General features: G+C 37.4%; 2 pseudogenes; both read right to left on the bottom strand.

The window, feature by feature from the left end:
- Positions 1 to 746: 746 nt before the first annotated feature.
- On the bottom strand, positions 747 to 15,746 carry LOC143651005 (farnesyl pyrophosphate synthase pseudogene; annotated as a pseudogene).
- LOC143651004 (ubiquitin-conjugating enzyme E2 variant 2 pseudogene) lies at positions 15,398 to 18,792 on the bottom strand (annotated as a pseudogene).
- Between the last annotated feature and the right edge of the window lie 1,226 nt (positions 18,793 to 20,018).

Genomic DNA, 20,018 nt, shown 5'->3' with positions numbered 1-20,018 from the left:
TTCTTTTTTAATGCAGGCATTTAGAGTTATAAATTTCCCTTTGAGCACAGACTTTGCTGCTTCCTGTAAATTTTGGTATGTCATTTTCATTGTCTGAAGCTATTTCCTGACTTCTCTTGTGATTTCTTCTTTGATCCATTGGTTTAATTTCCAATATTTATAATTTTCCAGTTTTCATTCTGTTATTGATTTCTAGCTTTATATCATATTGTGGTCTAAGAAAATACTCTGTATGATTTCAATATCTTTTAATTTATTAGGATTTGTTTTGTGGCCTAGTATGTGGTCCATCCTGGAAAATATTCCATGTACTCTTGAGAAGAATGTGTATTCTACTGTAGTTGAATAGAATGTTCTATATATGTTAATTAGGTCTAATTGGTTAATAGTATTGTTCAAGTCCTTTCTTTCCTTATAGATTTTCTGCTTGGATGTTCTATAATTTATTGAAAGTGGTGTATTGAAGTCTCCAACTATTACTGCAGAATTATCTATTTCTCCCTTCAATTCTGTAATTTTTTTTATTCATATTTTGGAAGCTCTATTGTGGGGTGCATGTGTGGCTATAATTTTTATCTTATTGTTGGATTCAACCTTTTATCAATATATAATATCCTTTTTAGTCTCTTACAATCATTTTTTACTTTAAGACTATTTTGTCTGACAGTAATATAGCCACTTGTTTTAGTTTGCAAGCTGCTGGAATGCATTATATTAGAAACGGAACAGCTTTTAAAAAGGGGTAATTTATTAAGTTGCAAGTTCACAGTTCTAAGGCCTTGAGAACATCCAAATTAAAGCAAGGCTATAAAAATGTCCAATCTAAGGCATCAGGGAAAGATACCTTGGTTCAAGGAGGCCGATGATGTCCAGGGTTTCTCTCCAACTGGAAAGGCACATGGTGAACATGGGGATGTCTGTTAGCTTTCTATTCTGGCTTCTTGTTTCATGAAGCATCCCTAGGAGCATTTTCCTTCTTCATCTCCAAAGTTCTCTGGCTATGTGGGCTCTAAAGCTTTTTCCAAAATGGTTCCCTCTTAAAGGGCTCCAGTAAGCAACCCCACCTTGAACAGGTGGAGACATATTTCCATGGAAACCATCTAACCAAAAGTTACCACCCACAATTGGGTGGGTCACATCTCCATGGAAAATAAAAAAGCTCCCACCCAGCAATATTGAATAAGGATTAAAAGATGTGGCTTTTCTGGGATATACAACAGAGTCAAATAGGCACATCACTCCGACTCTTTTTTTGACAGACTCATTTATTAAGTGTGTCCCTTCCCCACCCTCATAGTCTCTGGGTCACTTTTTCCCCTTGTAATCTTGTGCACCAACCCCAAGAAGGGGCTCAGAGTGCTGCTCAATGAGACCCAGAAGGTGGCTGCAATTGTCTTTCTTGTACTGCTTAAAGACAGCTGGCAGCTTCAGCTGCTTGTACAGTGCCTTCACCCAGGCCACTTTCACCTCCTCTTTCTGCCCATAATTCTCCCGTAAGATCTGGCACTGTTCTGGAGAGGTGCATTGCAGATACTGAACCACCAGCCAGCTGCACTTGTTGCCATGGTTGTCAGTGCCAACTTTACCAGTCACATTGCGGTTCCCAAAAAGGTCAAGGTAATTATCCTGGATCTGAAAGAACTCTCCCATATCCAGAAGGATCTTCTTGGCATTGGCATGCTCCTTCCCCCCGTTAATGCCTACCATATGCATAGCAGCAGCTACAGGAAAGTAGAAGTAGAAAGCTGTCTTGTACTTCAGAATGTATTTGTACCTCTTTACAGTGCATCGGCTGAGACCCATATTGCCTTGGGGGGTTGTGATGAGGTCCAGAGTCCGTCCGGAATCAGTCTGAAAGGAAACCTGCTGGAACAGCTTGATAAGGTTTAAATAATAGGGCTGCTTATGATAGCAGCACTTCAGTAGCTCATAGATACATGCTTCCAGCAACATGGTGTCATTAATGCCATCCACACCTATGCCTGGTTTCTGATACCAGTAGAGCTGTCACCATTGGGTGAGGGATGAATCCATGATGTCATCTGACACAAGGTAAAAGTTTAGAGCAGTTCTGCATACCAGCCTACAGCAGGACCACGAAGATTGTCAGTATCTTGCTTCTTTGGCTCCTCCAGCTCCTGGAAAACTGCCAGCATTGTCAATCCCTGATTGTACTTGCCTCCAATAGCATTGTACTCTAGGATCTCCTTGAGCCAAGCAATAGCATCTCCTGTTTCTGGGTATCCAATCTCATCCTCAGTCAGCAACTTGAGAGTCTTGGAGAAGTACTGGATGAAATTCTGTTTTTCTTGGGCAGAAACATCAGATTTCTTATCTCCATTTCATTCTGAAAGAGATGCAAAGTGCTCTGTTCCTGGATGCTGGTTCTTGCTTGGTCTCCAACTCTTTTTGTTTGTTTTAAATATTTTTTATTGATAAATCCTAAAACACAAACATTCCATACATGGTGTACAATCAGTGGCTTGCAATATCATCACGTAGTTGTGTATTAACCACCATCATCGTTTTTTTGAACATTTGTATCACTCCAGAAAAAAAAATTGAATAAAAAGGAAAAACTCATACATACCATACTCCTTACCCCTTCTTCTCTTTGATAACTAGTATTTCCATCTACCCAATTTATTTTAACCTTTGTTCTCCCTATTATATATTTATTTTTCATGCATATTTTCACTCATCTGTCCATACTCTAGATAAAAGGAACATCAGATGCAAGGTTTTCACAATCACACAGTCACATTGTAAAAACCATATCATTATACAAATGTCTTCAAGAATCAAGGCTACTAGAACACAGCTCAATAGTTTCAATACTTCCCTCTAGCCACTCCAATATACCATAAACTAAAAAGGGATATCTATATAATGTATAAGAATAACCTCCAGGATAACGTCTCAACTTTGAAATCTCTCAGCCACTGAAACTTTATTTTGTCTCATTTCTCTCTCCCCCATTTTGGTCAAGAAGGCTTTCTCAATCACTTGATGCTAGGTCCCAGCTCATTCTGGGAGTTCTGTCCTATGTTGCCAAGGAGATTTATACCCGTGGGAGTCATGTCCCATGTAGGGGTGGAGGGCAGTGAGTTCACTTGTTGCATTGGCTTAGAGAGAGACGCGACAAATAGAGGTTCTCTGGGGTGACTCAGTCCTAATTTTAAATAGGCTTAGCCTATCCTTTGCAGGAATAAGTTTCATAGGAGTGAACCCCAAGATCAAGGGCTCAGCCAATTGATTTGGTTGTCTCCACTGTGAGAATATCAGAAACTCTCCAAATGGGGAAGTTAAATATTTATTTCCTCCTTTCTCCCCAGTGTCCCAAGGGGACCTTGCAAATACTTCTTTATTTGCTGCCCCAAATTTCTCTGGGATGTATCAGGGCATCACACTAATCTGAACAAACCAACAAAGTCTCATGCCCTATTCAAGATTCCATATACTTATGGTATTCAACTAAACTGACATTAAATTAGGAAATGCGCTATCCAAAATATAAATTTTGCATCAAGTATCTCTCCCTTTGGCCTCACAAAGAAGTTGAAGTTTAAAATATAGACAATATCATCCTTTACCCTGTATTCCGATATACATTAGTCCTATCCATATCAACTTCATTCATATCTCTACTGGAAGTCAGATGCCTTTTTCAACTTTTTAAACAGATCCTGTATGGGGTACTGTGGACTTTCATAGCTTCAGAGCCCTAATTCTGAGTCTCATTTGTCACATAAATACCTGAAGTTTCTGGGAACAATCAGGTTATAAACAAACAGCTCAGTATCTCAGAATATAGAAATAAAAGTTACAGCTCATGAATATGTGTGACTGCTGTAAGAGCTTACAATCTAAGACCCTTTAAAATAGGCCCAAACCTGATAACCCATGCTCTTGACTTCAGTTCACCGAGTTTTTACATTATAGTTAGTCCATATGAATGAGGCATGATGTTATTTGTCTTTTTGTTTCTGTCATTTCACTCAACATACATTCCTCACAGTTCATTCACCTAGTTGCATGCCTCACAACTTCATTCCTTCTTGCAGCCACTCAGTAGTCCCTTGTATGTATACACCATAGTTCCCTCTTCCATTCCTCAGTCATGTACCCTTAGGCCACCTCCATCCATTGTGGATTGTGAACACTGCCGCCATAGATACCAGTGTGTAAATGTCCATTCATGTCCCCACACTCAGTTCTTCCAGGTATATACTGAGCTACGGGGTTTCAGGATCCTATGGCAACCCCAGCCCTAGCCTCCTGTGGAGCCACCACACTGCCCTCCAAGGGGATGCACCTCTCATTTCCCTCCAGCAGTGAATAGGTACATCCCTTTCTCTACATTTTCTCTAGCACTTATTTTTCTCTGTTCTTTTTTTTTTCTCATGGGCAGGCACCGGGAATCGAACCTGGGTCTCCTGCATGGCAGGTGAGATTTCTGCCAGCTGAGCCACTGTGGCCCGCCCTCTCTGTTCATTTTTAAACAGTTTTATTCACATATATAATTCAACCTAAGTGTATAGACATGCATTCACCACCATAATCTATCTGAAGATATTTCCTTTTCTTCCACAAAGAATCCATACCCTTTTCCCATGCCCCTCACCTGTTGACATTTACTTTTGGTATAATGCCTTTGTTATATTCCATGAAGCATATTACAATGTTACTGTGGACTATAGGTCCTAGCTAGCATTGATTGTACTTTTTCCCATGTACCATCTATTTTCAACACCCTGCAATATTGACAATCATTTGTTCTCTCTCATGCAAATACGTTTTTGTATTTGTACCTTTAATCACCATCATTGTCCACTCTAGGCATTCCTAAATTATACCATCTCAATCTTTATCCTCTATCTTTCCTTCTGGTTTAAATATGTGCCCTCAGCCCTTCTCTCTCTCTATCAAACTCACATTCAGCTTAGTTCAGTGCTTATATTATTGTGCTACAATCAGGTAATATTGTGCTATCCATTTCTGAAGTTTTACAATCAGCCCTGCTCTACAATCTGTATTCCTTCAGCACTGGTTGCCCAATCTCTACCCTGTTTCTATCTCCTGATAACCTGTGTTCTTAACTTCAATTCTCCAAGTTCACTCATTAATGTTAGTTCATATTAGTGAGAACATACAGTATTTGTCCTTTTGTTACTGGCTAATTTCACTCAGCATAATGTCCTCAAGGTTCATCCATGTTGTTACATGCTTCATGACTTTATTCTGTCTTAAAGCTGTGTAATACTCCATCGTATGTATATACCAAAGCTTTTTTAGCCTCTTGTCTGCTGATGGACATTTGGGCTGTTTTCATCTCTTGGCAATCATAAATAATGCTGCTATATACATTGGTGTGCAAATGTCCATTTGTGTCCTTGCCCTCTGATGCTCTGAATATATACCTAGTAATGAGATTGCTGCATCATATGGTAATTCGATACTTAGCTTCCTTAGGAACTGCCAATCTACCTTCCTGAGTAGCTGTAACATTTTACATTCCTACTGACAGTGAATAAGTGTGCCTCTTTCTCCACATCCTCTTAGCACTTGTTGTTCTCTGTTTTTTTTTTAGAAATCATACCATTCTACATATGCAATCAGTAATTCTTAACATCATCAGATAGATGCATGATCATCGTTTCTTAGTACATTTGCATTGGTTTAGAAGAACTAGCAACACAATAGAAAAAGATATAGAATGTTAATATAGAGAAAAAAATAAAAGTAATAATAATAGTAAAAACAAAAAAACAAAACAAACAAACAAAAAACAACCAGACAGACAAAAACAAACAAAAAACAAAACAACAACAACAACAACAAAAAACCTATAGCTCAGATGCAGCCTCATTCAGTGTTTTAACATGATTACTTTACAATTAGGCATTATTGTGTTGTCCCTTTTAGAGTTTTTGTATCTAGTCCTGCTGCACAGTCTGTATCCCTTCAGCTCCAATTACCCATTATCTTACCCTGTTTCTAACTCCTGCTGGACTCTGTTACCAATGACATATTCCAAGTTTATTCTCGAATGTCGGTTCACATCAGTGGGACCATACAGTATTTGTCTTTTAGTTTTTGGCTAGACTCACTCAGCATAATGTTCTCTAGGTCCATCCATGTTATTACATGCTTCATAAGTTTATCCTGTCTTAAAGCTGCATAATATTCCATCGTATGTATATACCACAGTTTGTTTAGCCACTCGTCTGTTGATGGACATTTTGGCTGTTTCCATCTCTTTGCAATTGTAAATAACGCTGCTATAAACATTGGTGTGCAAATGTCCGTTTGTGTCTTTGCCCTTAAGTCCTTTGAGTAGATTCCCAGCAATGGTATTGCTGGGTCGTATGGCAATTCTATATTCAGCTTTTTGAGGAACCGCCAAACTGCCTTCCACAGTGGTTGCACCATTTGACAATCCCACCAACAGTGGATAAGTGTGCCTCTTTCTCCGCATCCTCTCCAGCACTTGTCATTTTCTGTTTTGTTGATAATGGCCATTCTGGTGGGTGTGAGATGATATCTCATTGTGGTTTTGATTTGCATTTCTCTAATAGCCAGTGAAGTTGAACATCTCTTCATGTGCCTCTTAGCCATTTGTATTTCCTCTCCTGAGAAGTGTCTGTTCATGTTTTTTGCCAATTTTTAAATTGGGTTTTTGTCATTTTGTTGTTAAGTTGAAGAATCTCTTTATATATTCTGGATACTAAACCCTTATCTAATATGTGGTTTCCAAATATTGTCTCCCCTTGTGTAGGCTGCCTTTTTATTTCTTTCTATTTTTTTGCATGGGCAGGCACCAGGAACCGAACCCAGGTCTTTGGCATGGCAAGCGAGAACTCATCTGCTGACCCATGATGACCCACCCTGTGTAGATTGCCTTTTTATTTTCTTGACAAAGTTCTTTGATGCACAAAAGTTTTAATTTTGAGGAATTCCTGTTTATCTATTTTTTTCTTCAGTGCTTGTGCTTTGGATGTAAGGTCTAGGAAACCACCTTCTATTACAAGCTTTATAAGATATTTCCCTACATTTTCTTCTACAATTTTTATGGTCTTAGCTCTAATGTTTAGATCTTTGATCCATTTTCAAGTTAATTTTTGTATCGGATGTGAATTGGATCCTCTTTGATTCTTTTTTCAATCTATTTTTTTATCATATAATATAACAAATATACAAAAAACCCCAATAAATTCCCAAGTACATTTTAACAAGCAGTTATAGAACAGATTTTAAAGTTTGGTATGGGTTACAGTTCCACAAGTTTTCATTTTTTTCTTCCAGCTGCTCCAAGACACTGGAGACCAACAGAAATATCAATATAATGATTCAGCAGTCATACCCATTTATTAAATCCTGTCTTCTCTGTTGTACTGTATATCAAGGACTTACTTTTTTTTAATCATCACAATCGACTGTTTTTTCCTTCTTTTTTGTGTGTGAATAATAACATTTATACAAAAAAGCTATAAATTTCCAAGCACTGCACCACCATTAGTTGTAGAACCTATTTCAGACTTTGACATGGGTTACAGTTTCACAATTTTAGGTTTTTACTTCTAGCTGCTCTAAAATACTGGAGACTAAAAGAGATATCAATTTAATGATTCAGCATTCATATTCATATGTTAAGTTCTATCTTCTGTGGATCCTCTTTCATTCTTTTGCATACAGATATCCAGTTCTCCAAACACCATTTATTGAAGAGGCTTCTCTGTCCCAGTTGAACTGGCTTAACTGCCTTATCAAAGATTAATTGTCGATAGATGAGAGGGTCTATATCTGAACCCTCTATTCGATTCCATCGGTCAATGTATCTATCTTTATGCCAGTACCATGCTGTTTTGACCACTGTAACTTCGTAATATGCTTTAAAGTCAGATAGTGTGAGACCTCCCACTTCATTTTTCTTCTCAAGATATTTTTAGCTATTCAGGGCACACTTTCTGTGCTGGTTTGAATCTGTGGTGGACTCCAGAAAAACCATGCCCTTTAATCCTCATTCAATATTGCTGGGTGGGAGCATTTTGATTTTTTTCAATGAAGATGTGACCCACCCAATTGTGGGTGGTAACTTTTGATTAGATGATTTCCATGGAGGTGTGTCTCCACCCACTGAAAGTTGAGTTGCTTACTGGAATCCTTTAAAAGAGAAAACATTTTGGAGAGAGTCCGTTTTTGGTAGAGCCACGAGAAAGTCAGCAGATGCCGCCTTGTTTGCCATGTGCCCTTCCAGCTGACAGAGTAACATTGAATGTTGTCGGCTTTTTTGAACCAAGCTAGCAAACTAGAATACTTCCCTCCCAAATAAATTTTGCTATTGGTTTTTCTGTTTCTGCAAAGTAAGTTGTTGGGATTTTAATTAGTATTGCATTGCATCTATAAATCAATTTGGGTAGAACTGACATCTTAACTATATTTAATCTTCCAATCTGTGAATGTGGTATGCCCTTCCATTTATTTAGGTTTTCTATGATTTCTTTTAGCAATTTCTTGTAGTTTTCTGTGTATAAGTCTTTTGTATCCTTAAATTTATTCCTAAATGTGTGATTCTTTTGGTTGCTATTTTAAGTGGATTTTTTTTCTTGATTTCCTCCTCAATTTACTCATTACTAGTGTAGATTTTGGGGTGTTGATCTTGTACCCTGCCACTTTGCTGTACTCATTTATTAGCTTTAGTAGCTTTGCTGTAGATTCTTCGGGATTTTCAACATAGAGTATCATATCATGTGCAAACAGTGTGAGTTTTATTTCTTCCTCTCCAATTTGGATGCCTTTATTTCTTTTTCTTATCTAATTGCTCTGGCTAGAACTTCCAGCACAATATTGAGTGACAGTGGGCATCCTTGTCTTGTTTCCTGATCTTAGAGGGATAGCTTTCAGTCTTTCCTCACTGAGGATGATGTTAGCTGTGGGTGTTTCATATATTCCCTTTATCATGTTGAGGAAGTTCCCTTCTATTCCTATCCTTTGAAGTGTTTTCATCAAGAAAGGATGTTGAACCTTGTCAAATGCCTTTTCTGTATCAATTGAGATGATCATGTGGTTTTTCTGCTTTGATTTGTTAAATGGTGTACTACATTAATTGATTTTCTGCTGTTGAACATCCTTGCATACGTGGAATAAATCCCATTTGGCCATGGTGTATAATTCCTTTAATGTGCTCCTGGATTCGATTTACAAGTATTTTGTTGAAGATTTTTGCATCATTTTAATTAGAGAGAGTGGTCTGTAATTTTCTTTTCTTTTTTTTTTGTTTTTTTATTAATTAAAAAAAAATTAACTAACACAACATTTAGAAATCATTCCATTCTACATATGCAATCGGTAATTCTTAATATCATCACATAGATGTATGATCATCATTTCTTAGTACATTTGCATTGATTTAGAAAAAGAAATAGCAAGACAACAGAAAAAGAAATAAAATGATAATATAGAGAAAAAAATAAAAATAAAAAATACAAAAAATATATATAAAAAAACAGAACAAACAAAAAGAAAAAAAAACTATAGCTCAGATGCAGCTTCATTCAGTGTTTTAACATAATTACATTGCAATTAGGTAGTATTGTGCTGTCCATTTTGAGTTTTTGTATCTAGTCCTGTTGCACAGTCTGTATCCCTTCAGCTCCAATTACCCATTATCTTACCCTATTTCTAACTCCTGATGGTCTCTGTTACCAATGACATATTCCAAGTTTATTCTCTAATGTCGGTTCACATCAGTGGGACCATACAGTATTTGTCCTTTAGTTTTTGGCTAGTCTCATTCAGCATAATGTTCTCTAGGTCCATCCATGTTATTACATGCTTCATAAGTTTATTCTGTCTTAAAGCTGCATAATATTCCATTGTATATATATACCACAGTTTGTTTAGCCACTCATCTGTTGATGGACATTTTGGCTGTTTCCATCTCTTTGCAATTGTAAATAATGCTGCTATAAACATTGGTGTGCAAATGTCCGTTTGTGTCTTTGCCCTTAAGTCCTCTGAGTAGATACCTAGCAATGGTATTGCTGGGTCGTATGGCAATTCTATATTCAGTTTTTTGAGGAACCGCCAAACTGCCTTCCACAGTGGTTGCACCATTTGACAATCCCACCAACAGTGGATAAGTGTGCCTCTTTCTCCGCATCCTCTCCAGCACTTGTCATTTTTTGTTTTGTTGATAATGGCCATTCTGGTGGGTGTGAAAATGATATCTTATTGTGGTTTTGATTTGCATTTCTCTAACGGCCAGGGACATTGAGCATCTCTTCATGTGCCTTTTGGTCATTTGTATTTCCTCTTCTGAGAGGTGTCTGTTCAAGTCTTTTTCCCATTTTGTAATTGGGTTGGCTGTCTTTTTGTTGTTGAGTTGAACAATCTCTTTATATATTCTGGATACTAGACCTTTATCTGATATGTCGTTTCCAAATATTGTCTCCCATTGTGTAGGCTGTCTTTCTACTTTCTTGATGAAGTTCTTTGATGCACAAAAGTGTTTAATTTTGAGGAGCTCCCATTTCTTTCTTTCTTTCTTCAGTGCTCTTGCTTTAGGTTTAAGGTCCATAAAACCGCCTCCAATTGTAAGATTCATAAGATATCTCCCTACATTTTCCTCTAACTGTTTTATGGTCTTAGACCTAATGTTTAGATCTTTGATCCATTTTTAGTTAACTTTTGTATAGGGTGTGAGATATGGGTCCTCTTTCATTCTTTTGCATATGGATATCCAGTTCTCTAGGCACCATTTATTGAAGAGACTGTTCTGTCCCAGGTGAGTTGGCTTGACTGCCTTATCAAAGATCAAACGTCCATAGATGAGAGGGTCTATATCTGAGCACTCTATTCGATTCCATTGGTCGATATATCTATCTTTATGCCAATACCATGCTGTTTTGACCACTGTGGCTTCATAATATGCCTTAAAGTCCGGCAGCGTGAGACCTCCAGCTTCGTTTTTTTTTCCTCAAGATGCTTGTAGCAATTCAGGGCACCCTGCCCTTCCAGATAAATTTGGTTATTGGTTTTTCTATTTCTGAAAAGTAAGTTGTTGGGATTTTGATTGGTATTGCATTGAATCTGTAAATCAATTTAGGTAGGATTGACATCTTAACTATATTTAGTCTTCCAATCCATGAACACGGTATGCCCTTCCATCTATTTAGGTCTCCTGTGGTTTCTTTTAACAGTTTTTTGTAGTTTTCTTTGTATAGGTCTTTTGTCTCTTTAGTTAAATTTATTCCTAAGATTTTATTCTTTTAGTTGCAGTTGTAAATGGAATTCGTTTCTTGATTTCCCCATTATTTATTTATTTATTATTTTTTTTTACATGGGCAGGCACCGGGAATCGAACCCAGGTTCTCGGGCATGGCAGGCAAGCACTCTTACCTGCTGAGCCACTGTGGCCCACCCTAATTTTCTTTTCTTGAAGTATCTTTGTCTGGCTTTAGTATTAGAGTGATGTTGGCTTCATAAAATGAGTTAGGTAGCTTTCCCGCCTCTCCAACTCTTTTGAAGAGTTTGAGCAGGATTAGTGCTAATTCTTTCTTGAATGCTTGGTAGAATTCATACGTGAAACCATCTGGTCCTAGATTTTTCTGTTTTGGGAACTTGATGACTGATTCAGTCTCTTTACTTATTGGTTGTTGAGGTCATCTAGTTCTTCTCAAGTCAATGCCAGTTGTTCATGCCTTTCAAGGAAGCTGTCCATTTAATCTATGTTGTCTAGTTTATTAGCATATAGTTGTTTATAGTATCTTCTCATTACCTGCTTTATTTCTGCAGGGTCAGTGGTTATGTCTTCTCTTCCATTTCTGATTTCATTCATTTGCACCTTCTCTCTCTCTCTCTCTCGCTCGCTCTTTTTTGTCAACCTAGTTAAGGGCCTATTGACTTTATTGATTTTCTCAAAGGACCAACTTCTGATTTTGTTGATTTTTCTCGACTGTTTTCATGTTCTCAATTTTATTTATTTATGCTCTAATCTTTGTTATTTCTTTCCTTTTGTTTGCTTTGGGGTTAGTTTGCTGTTCTTTCTCTAGTTCTTCCAAGTGAACAGTGAATTCCTCAAGTTTTACTCTTTCTTCTTCTCCTCCTCCTCCTCCTTCCCCCTCCCCCTCCCCCTCTCCCCTCCTCCTCCCCTACCTCTTCTTCCTCCTCTCCTTCTCCTTCTTCTTCAATATATATGGGCAGGTACCAAGAATTCTTCTTTTTAAATATAGGCATTTAAGGCAATAAAGTTCCCTTTTAACACTGCCTTTGTTGCATCCCATAAATTTTATAAGTTGTGTTTTTACTTTCATTTGCCTCAAGATATTAACTGATTTTTCTTGTAATTTCTTCTTTGGCCCAGTGGTTGTTTAAGATTGTGTTGTTTAGCCTCCATATATTTGTGAATTTTCTTACTCTCTGACTGTTATTGTTTTCCAACTTCATTCCACTATGATCAGAGAAAGTGTTTTGTATTTTTCAATCTTTTTATTGAGACTTGCTTTGGACCCAGCATGTGGTCTATCCTTGAGAATGATCCACAAGCACGTGAGAAAAATGTGTATCTTGCCTTTGTGGAGTGTAATGTTTTGTAAATGTCTGTTAAGTCTAGTTCATTTATTGTATTATTCAAATTCTCTGTTTCTTTATTGATCCTCTGTTTAGATGTTCTATCCATTGATAGGAAATTTACGTCTCCAACTATTATGGTAGAAATGTCTATTTCTTCCTTCAGTTCCTACTCTTTTTTGATTACTGTTTGCATGGAATATCTTTTTTCACCCTTTCACTCTCAACCTCTTTGAACTTTGTATTTAAAGTGACTCTCTTATAGACAGCATATAGATGGATCATGCTTTTTCATAATATATTCCAGTCTCTTTTTCTTTGGGGCAGGCATACATAGACTGGGAATTGAACCCCGGTCTCCCACATGGTAGGTGAGCATTCTACCACTGAACCACCATGCACCTTCTGACTTAAATAGGGGAGAGCAATTCATTCATAACAACTTTCAAGTAATAATTGAGAAGTAATAATTAATTTCTGCCATTTAGCCATTTGTTTCTATTTGTCTTATACGTTTTTTTCTTTAATTCTGTTTCTGTTCTCTCTCTTTTTTTATTTAGTTGCTTTTATTCCTAGCATGCCATCTCAAGCCCCTCCTGCTTTCCTTTTCTCTGTATTTTTGTGTTATTTTCTTAGTGGTTACTTCTGAATTACCATTAATATCTTAAACTAATAATCACGTAATTCATCCAGTACCAACTTAGTTTCAGTAGTATACAAATTTTGTAATTCTATATATATATATTCATCCCACCCCCTTTATATGATTATTTTCTCAGATTATTTCTTTATACACTGTATACCCGTTAACATAGATCTTAAATATTTTCTGTATACATTTGCCTTAGTTAATGGGGGAGGGGAAGGAGGAAAGCAGTTCAGATCCAAAGTAGGATTTTATATTTACCTATAGAGCTACCTCTGCCAATGTTCTTTATTTATTCTTACAGCCTCAGGTTACTGTCTAGTATCCTTTTATTTCAGCCTGAAGAGCACCCTTTTGCATTTCTTGTAGGATGGGACTTTTGGTAATGAGCTCTTTCAGTTTTTGTTTATCTGTAAATGCCTTAATTTCTCCTTCATTTTGAAGGATAATTTTGCCAGACATAAAATTCTTGGTTGACAATTCTTTTTCTTTAGAAATTTTAATCCCAGGCAGTAAGACAGTGGCTCAGTGGCAGAATTCTTGCCTGCCATGGCCAGAGACCTGGGTTTGATTCCCAGTGCCTGCCCATGCAAAAAAATGAAACAAAACAAAAAACGTTTAATCCCACTGTCTTCTGGCCTCCATGGTTTTGGATGAGAAATCCACTGTTCATCTTATGGGGGAGCCCTGTGATAAGCTGCTTTTCTCTTTCTGCCTTCAAAATCCTTTGTCTTTGGAGTTTGCCAATTTCACTATAATGTGTTTTGGTATATATCTCTTAGTTGATTCAGCTTGGAATTTGTTGTGCTTCTTGGATGTTTATATTCATATTCTTTCACCAGATTTGGGAAGTTTACGGTGTTATTTCTTCAAATACTTTTCCTGCCCCCCTCCTTGTCCTAGAACTCCAATGATGAATATATTGGTATGTTTGATGGTGTCTCACGGGTTCCTCAGACTTTGTTTATTTTTCTTATTTTTTCTTTCTGCTGAATAATTTCAAGTGTCTTGTCTTCAAGTTCTCTGATCCTTTCTTCTGCCTGTTCAAATCTATGTTGAATATGCTTAGTGGGTTTTTCATTTCACTTACTTTATTTTGTAGCTCCAAAATTTCTGCTTGTTTCATTTTCATAATTTCTATGTCTTTCTTTTGTTCATACACTTTTCTGATTTCCTTTAGTTCTTTGTACTTGAATTCCTTTAGCTCATTGAACATATTTAAGACAGTTGATTTAAAGTCTTTGACTGATAGTTCCAATGTATGAGCATCCTCAGAGTTAGTTTCCAGCAAATTCATTTTTTTCCCCATGGGTAGGCTATGCTTTCCTGTTTCTTGTGTGCTTTGTAGTTTATTTTTTTTTGAGAATTGGAAATTCCAAATAGTATTTTTTATTATTAATTCTGGAAATCTAGTTCTCCTGCTCATCTTTAATTGCTAGATTTTTGTTGGTTTTTGGAAGGCTGGAACCATCAATCTGTGACTTTTCCAAACTATTTTTGCTCCTAACCAGGGAATAGAAAGAGAAAAGACAATACCCTCACATTAAAAAAAAAAAGGACTGCTTCTTTAAGATTTGAGATTCTTCGCCATGTTGCCTGAGGAGGGTTGGAACAATGGCCACCCTCAGAGCTGGCCCCAGCCATCTGAAATAGCCAGTTAAAAGCTGTGATCAGCTATCTGACCACACATGCCTGAAGTTTGGAAGTTTGTTCCTTATAGCGCATCCTGGCACCAGCAAGCTGCACCAGAAGCTCAGGTTTATGTCCCCACTGCTACCTACTGTCAGGCTGAGGCATGGGGGATAAGTGTTGTACTGAGGGTGAAACCCTGATACTTTGTTCAGCAATTCCCTGGATGCTATAGTGTTCCATTAGACTCTAGACTTCTAAAATAGTTGATTTAGACAGTTCCTGCCAGTTCAATAGTTTTTTGGTTTGTTTTTCACTTTCCACATTTTATTTACATTTAAGACTAACTTTAATTTCAAAATCACATATCCATACACCTATTTCCTTTTAGTTGCCTTCGCTTAAACTTAAATGCATGATTTGTTAAACAAAGACTATAAACAAATATTTACCATGTCTGTAACACACAGGGAACTGCTTTTAACAGAAATTCATTGCTCCTAACCATTTTTGCTCCTAACCAACATTTTTTTATTATAAATACAGGTATCAAAACAATCCTGAACGTATTTTTGATACTACTAGTAGTTAGCACCCACAGTGCTTCAAAAATTAACATAATTTGCAACAATATTCATTGTACCTGCTACTTTAAACAATTTAAACTGCAGCTCTTTCACTAAGCAAGTGGATAAAGCATGCCATTTATGTTTTTCCTTCTTGAAATTAGTTTTCAGACACACATATCCTTCTCCACGGCAATCTGACACTTCTTGCCATGCTTTCATCGTATAAACCTGAATTCTACTTTGAGTACTCCAGGTTTATGCTTAAATAACAGTGCCTTGATAAGAGGAAAAAATAATTGTGCTGCATTTTTTCTCCTGTTACCTGAAAACATACTGGGTATACACATATTAAATATATTCTTGCAAATGTCCAGATGATGTTTACCAGCTAGAATCCTTTTACTTAATGTGTGGGTATTCTGCATTGTGATACTTAATCAAGACATTAACATGAGTAGAAGGTTGTTGATTTAAGACAAGTTTGAGATCCACTAAAATTAATTGTTGTATGTCTGTCCTACTGGTGGCTGTGGAAGCTTCATATTTTCTTTGGATATCATTAGACGTCTTAGCTCTTGAAGTACAACTTAAATGCTATACAAATTTTGCCATTTTGCTAACACTGGTATGCTCCGTGCCTCCACCATTTCACTGGAATTATTTATTCCATTCATATTAATTTTTGTTACAAATCTAACTAATGGAGGAGCTACTGGATATTTAGGTCCCCATTCTACTTTCAGGCTATATATTCTGTTTTCGTAATTTGTCTGTGGAGACCGCCATCTTCTCCTGCAGCCCCTCAATAGTTGTTTTGCTGGAGGAACTGGATTCCTGGAGTTTCCTACTCTGCCATCTTCCTACCATCCTCTGCCATTAAGGCCTTTTTGATTTCTGAGTTTGTAGTAATCTCCCATAAAGGCCTTTTTGATTTCTGACTTTGTAGTAAGTACAAAAAGACTTAGTACTAATACATTTGAATGTGTTTAATGATATTATTAAATATCAAGTTCCTGTTCTGAATCATTGTTCTCTACTTTTTGGGTCTGTGTGTGTTTTCCTAGAGCATTTGTTTTGGCTTTGGCTTTTGCTTGGAATTGATGATAAAGATACACAGAATACAGTTACTAAAAGCTGCATACAAAGGGAGAAGGGGAATACAACTAAAAAGTAAGTTTGTTTGTAAGAATAAAACTAAAAAGTAAATAAGTAAATAAATAAAATATTTATTATTACAAAAGTATTTTGTAATAGTTGGTCAAAGAAAACGTAAGAAGCTACAGGAGTGAGAAGGCAGGATAATGAGGAATGAGGATGACCCAGGGACAGGGAAAGAAAAGCACTATTCCTCGGTTTTGTTGAATAAAAGATTGGTAAATGAAGAAAGTAAGAGAAAGAAGATGGTCATGGGTAGATAAATAAGGACACAGAAATGAGTATGGGGGGCAGTTGCTCTTCCCCTAGAATAGTCTCTGTGTTGATCCTTGAAAATTAGGAAAATTTTATCTTTAAATCCTTTATACTCTCCTCCCCTTTCTTTTTTATTTTTTAGGTGCATAGTCTAGGAACTGAACCTGGGTCTCCGGGATGGAAGGCAAGCATTCTACCATTAAACTACCCGTGCACCCTCCTCTCCTTTCTTTTACTTGTTTGTATTTGACTTTTCCTCTTCAATCCCATAGAATGCTCTTAATGCAAACTCATAATCCATCAAGCCATCATTTCCGTTGGGGTTCAGTCCCTAAACTTTCCTGTTCTAACCACTTTCACTCATGTTAGATTACCCCTTCATGAAACCAGTTAAGGGTCCAGAATGACTTTTCCTATCTTATCCTGTGAAAGGAGAATTGATGGAGAAAGCACTCAAAATGATTCAGCTTATGATTGCCCAGATGTAGATGTAGTGTGTATTAATTTGCTAATACTGCTGAAAGCAATTTACCAGAAATGGAATGGCTTTTAAAAAGGGAATTTAGTAAGTTGCAAGTTTACAGTTCTAAGACCTAACTAAGGCATCCAGAGAAAGATACCTTGGCTCAAGGAAGGCTGATCTGGGAAGGCACATGGCTGGCATCTGCAGGTCCTTGTTCCTGGTTTCATTTCTTCAACTTCTGATGTCAGTGGCTTCCTCTCTAAACATCTGTGGGCATTTACTTTCTTGCTCTGGGACAAAACTCTAGGTTTCATCTCTTGGCATCTGCCAGGGCAGGAGATTTCTTCTCTTCAGGTTCTGGCTATTTCTGTGAATCCTTGTTTAGCATCTGGGCCATTTCTTGATCTCCAAACGACTACATTAGCTTTGAAGCACCTGTTCTCCAAGTGTTTGTATCAGCTTTTCCAAACATCTGTATCTGTGTCTGCATTTAAGGTTTCTTCAAAATGTGTTTCCTTTTAAAGGACTCCAGTAAACTAATCAAGACTCATCTTGAATGGGTGGAGTCACATCTCCATTTAATCAAAAGGTCACACACACAATTTGGCATGCCACATCTCAGGGAGATCAATTTAATCAAAAGTTTCCACTTGACAATATTGAATCAAGATTAAAAGAAAGCTGCCCCTACAAGATTGGATCAGGATTAAAACATGGCTCTCTGGGGTATATGGTATTTTCAAATTGACATATAGTGAACAACACAAACCCATGCAGCTTCCTTGCATATTGAAAGCTGAATAAGGGTACTGACCAGAGTAGATTCTATGACCCAATTGGACCAAAACATCCTTCTCAGTTTATTTTTCAGGCACCACTTATTACTATGAATAATCCTTTGTAGGTACCACATTGATTCTGCCCCACTGTGCCACTAAAATTGCTCTTCCCAAGATCAATAATTACTAAATCCACTGACTACTCTCCAGTGTTCATATTCTTTTATCTCTCAGAATCTCTGGATACCACAGACTAGCTCCTTTTTCTTGAAAATCTCTCCTGGCTCACTCTTGTATCATTTAAGAATGATTTTGGCTGCAGGTAATAGAAAACTTGTCTAAGAGCAGCTTGAAACAAAAGAACATTTATTTAATTAAAAAGAAGTCCAGAAGAGGGCAGTTCCAGATTAATTCAAAAGCTTAAGCATGTCATCAAGGACCCATTCTTTCCCTCTGTCTCCTCTGTTATCCTCAGCATGTGGACTTTTTGTCTTCATTGCTATTTGTTGTCACATTGCGGTCACTAAATGGCCACGGCAACTCTGGGACTCATATGTTATGGCTTTGTCCCAGCAAGAGGGCAGAGGGAGGAGCAAAAGACTTTCTTCTCTCAAGTGCTTTCATTTTGGGGGCAGGGGGTGGGGTGGTGGAGGTGGTATATGGGCAAGGAATCAAACCTGGGTCTTTTTGTGTGGCAGGTGAGCATCTTACCACGGAATCATCCATGCACCTTAAGGTGCTGTCTTTTTAATCCAAAAAGAAAAAATTCCTATGATTATCTCAGAAGACTTTCTTTCATATTTCATTGGGCATTACGGAGCCCTATATCCACCCTAGAACAATCACTGCAAAGGAGAAATGGAATTACCAGGGTTGGTTTAGATCAATTGTGATTTGCTCTTATTTTTGGAGAAGGAATTTACCTTCCTTGAAACCAAAGTATCTTCCTTCTATCTGAGCAAAACTGGGTAGAAGTGATACAAGGAATATTTTTTGGATGAGTGTGGTAGATACTCACTTTGTTTGCTAAATTTTATCTCTTTTCTTCCTGGATGCACAGCTAGATTATATTTCCCAGCCTTTCTTTATAGGTAGAAGCATCCATGGTTCTGAGTTTCCACCAATATAACATGTGCAGAAGAGATGTTTGTGTTTGCTACTTCCAAGCCTGTCACATGAAGACTTCCCATACAGTCCTCCATACTTTTTCTTTTTCTTTCCTTTTTTTTTTTTTTTTGCTAGCCAGATACATGGGATCCAGTGGAAAAATCCAAGACTCCGGTAATCATGAAGCCACAAGACTCTAGGTGGAAGGTGCATGGATCCCTGAAAGGCTTCATGGAGTACAGCAATCCCTCACCTCTGGCCTTTACCCATAATAGACTGGGGATGTGAGCAAGCTACAAAACTTAATTGTGTTAAGCTACTGTGTTGTGGGTTATTTATTTATTCATTTATTGCTACAGCATTTAGCTAATCTTAACTATTCATCGAGAAGCCAATGAACAATGTCTGCCACATCTTCCTACCATAGCTGTCTCTGTTAAGGACAACTTGAGGAGTCTTAGAAAGAAGAAACCTAGGCTACCTCATTCTTGCAACCCTGAGGGGAGTGATTAGTAGGGAAACAGCCCGTTCAGGGTTGGTATTCACACCCAAGGCCACAAACATCCTATAAAAAAATTGTGGTGGGCTTGGTGCCCAAATTTTGTTTTCTAACATAATCCCCCACTAAAAGGAATGAGAGATCAAATAGTGAATTCTGGAGCTGGTGCAGAGAAAATGTAACATGATTCTGAAACATATTATTATGGCAGAAAGAAATGAAGTGCTGAAAAATAAAAATGGGGACATGCCAAAAAGACACAGGAGCCAGCCTGAAAGGGAACGTACTGGAAAATCTGAGCAGAAAAATAATTAAGGACATTCATGAATTATAAGCCACTGAAAAA

Source organism: Tamandua tetradactyla, chromosome 11, assembly GCF_023851605.1.
Source record: "Tamandua tetradactyla isolate mTamTet1 chromosome 11, mTamTet1.pri, whole genome shotgun sequence".
NCBI lineage: Eukaryota > Metazoa > Chordata > Mammalia > Pilosa > Myrmecophagidae > Tamandua > Tamandua tetradactyla.
The sequence above is the reverse complement of the archived record's forward strand: the minus strand, read 5'-3'. Positions and strand labels throughout refer to the sequence as shown.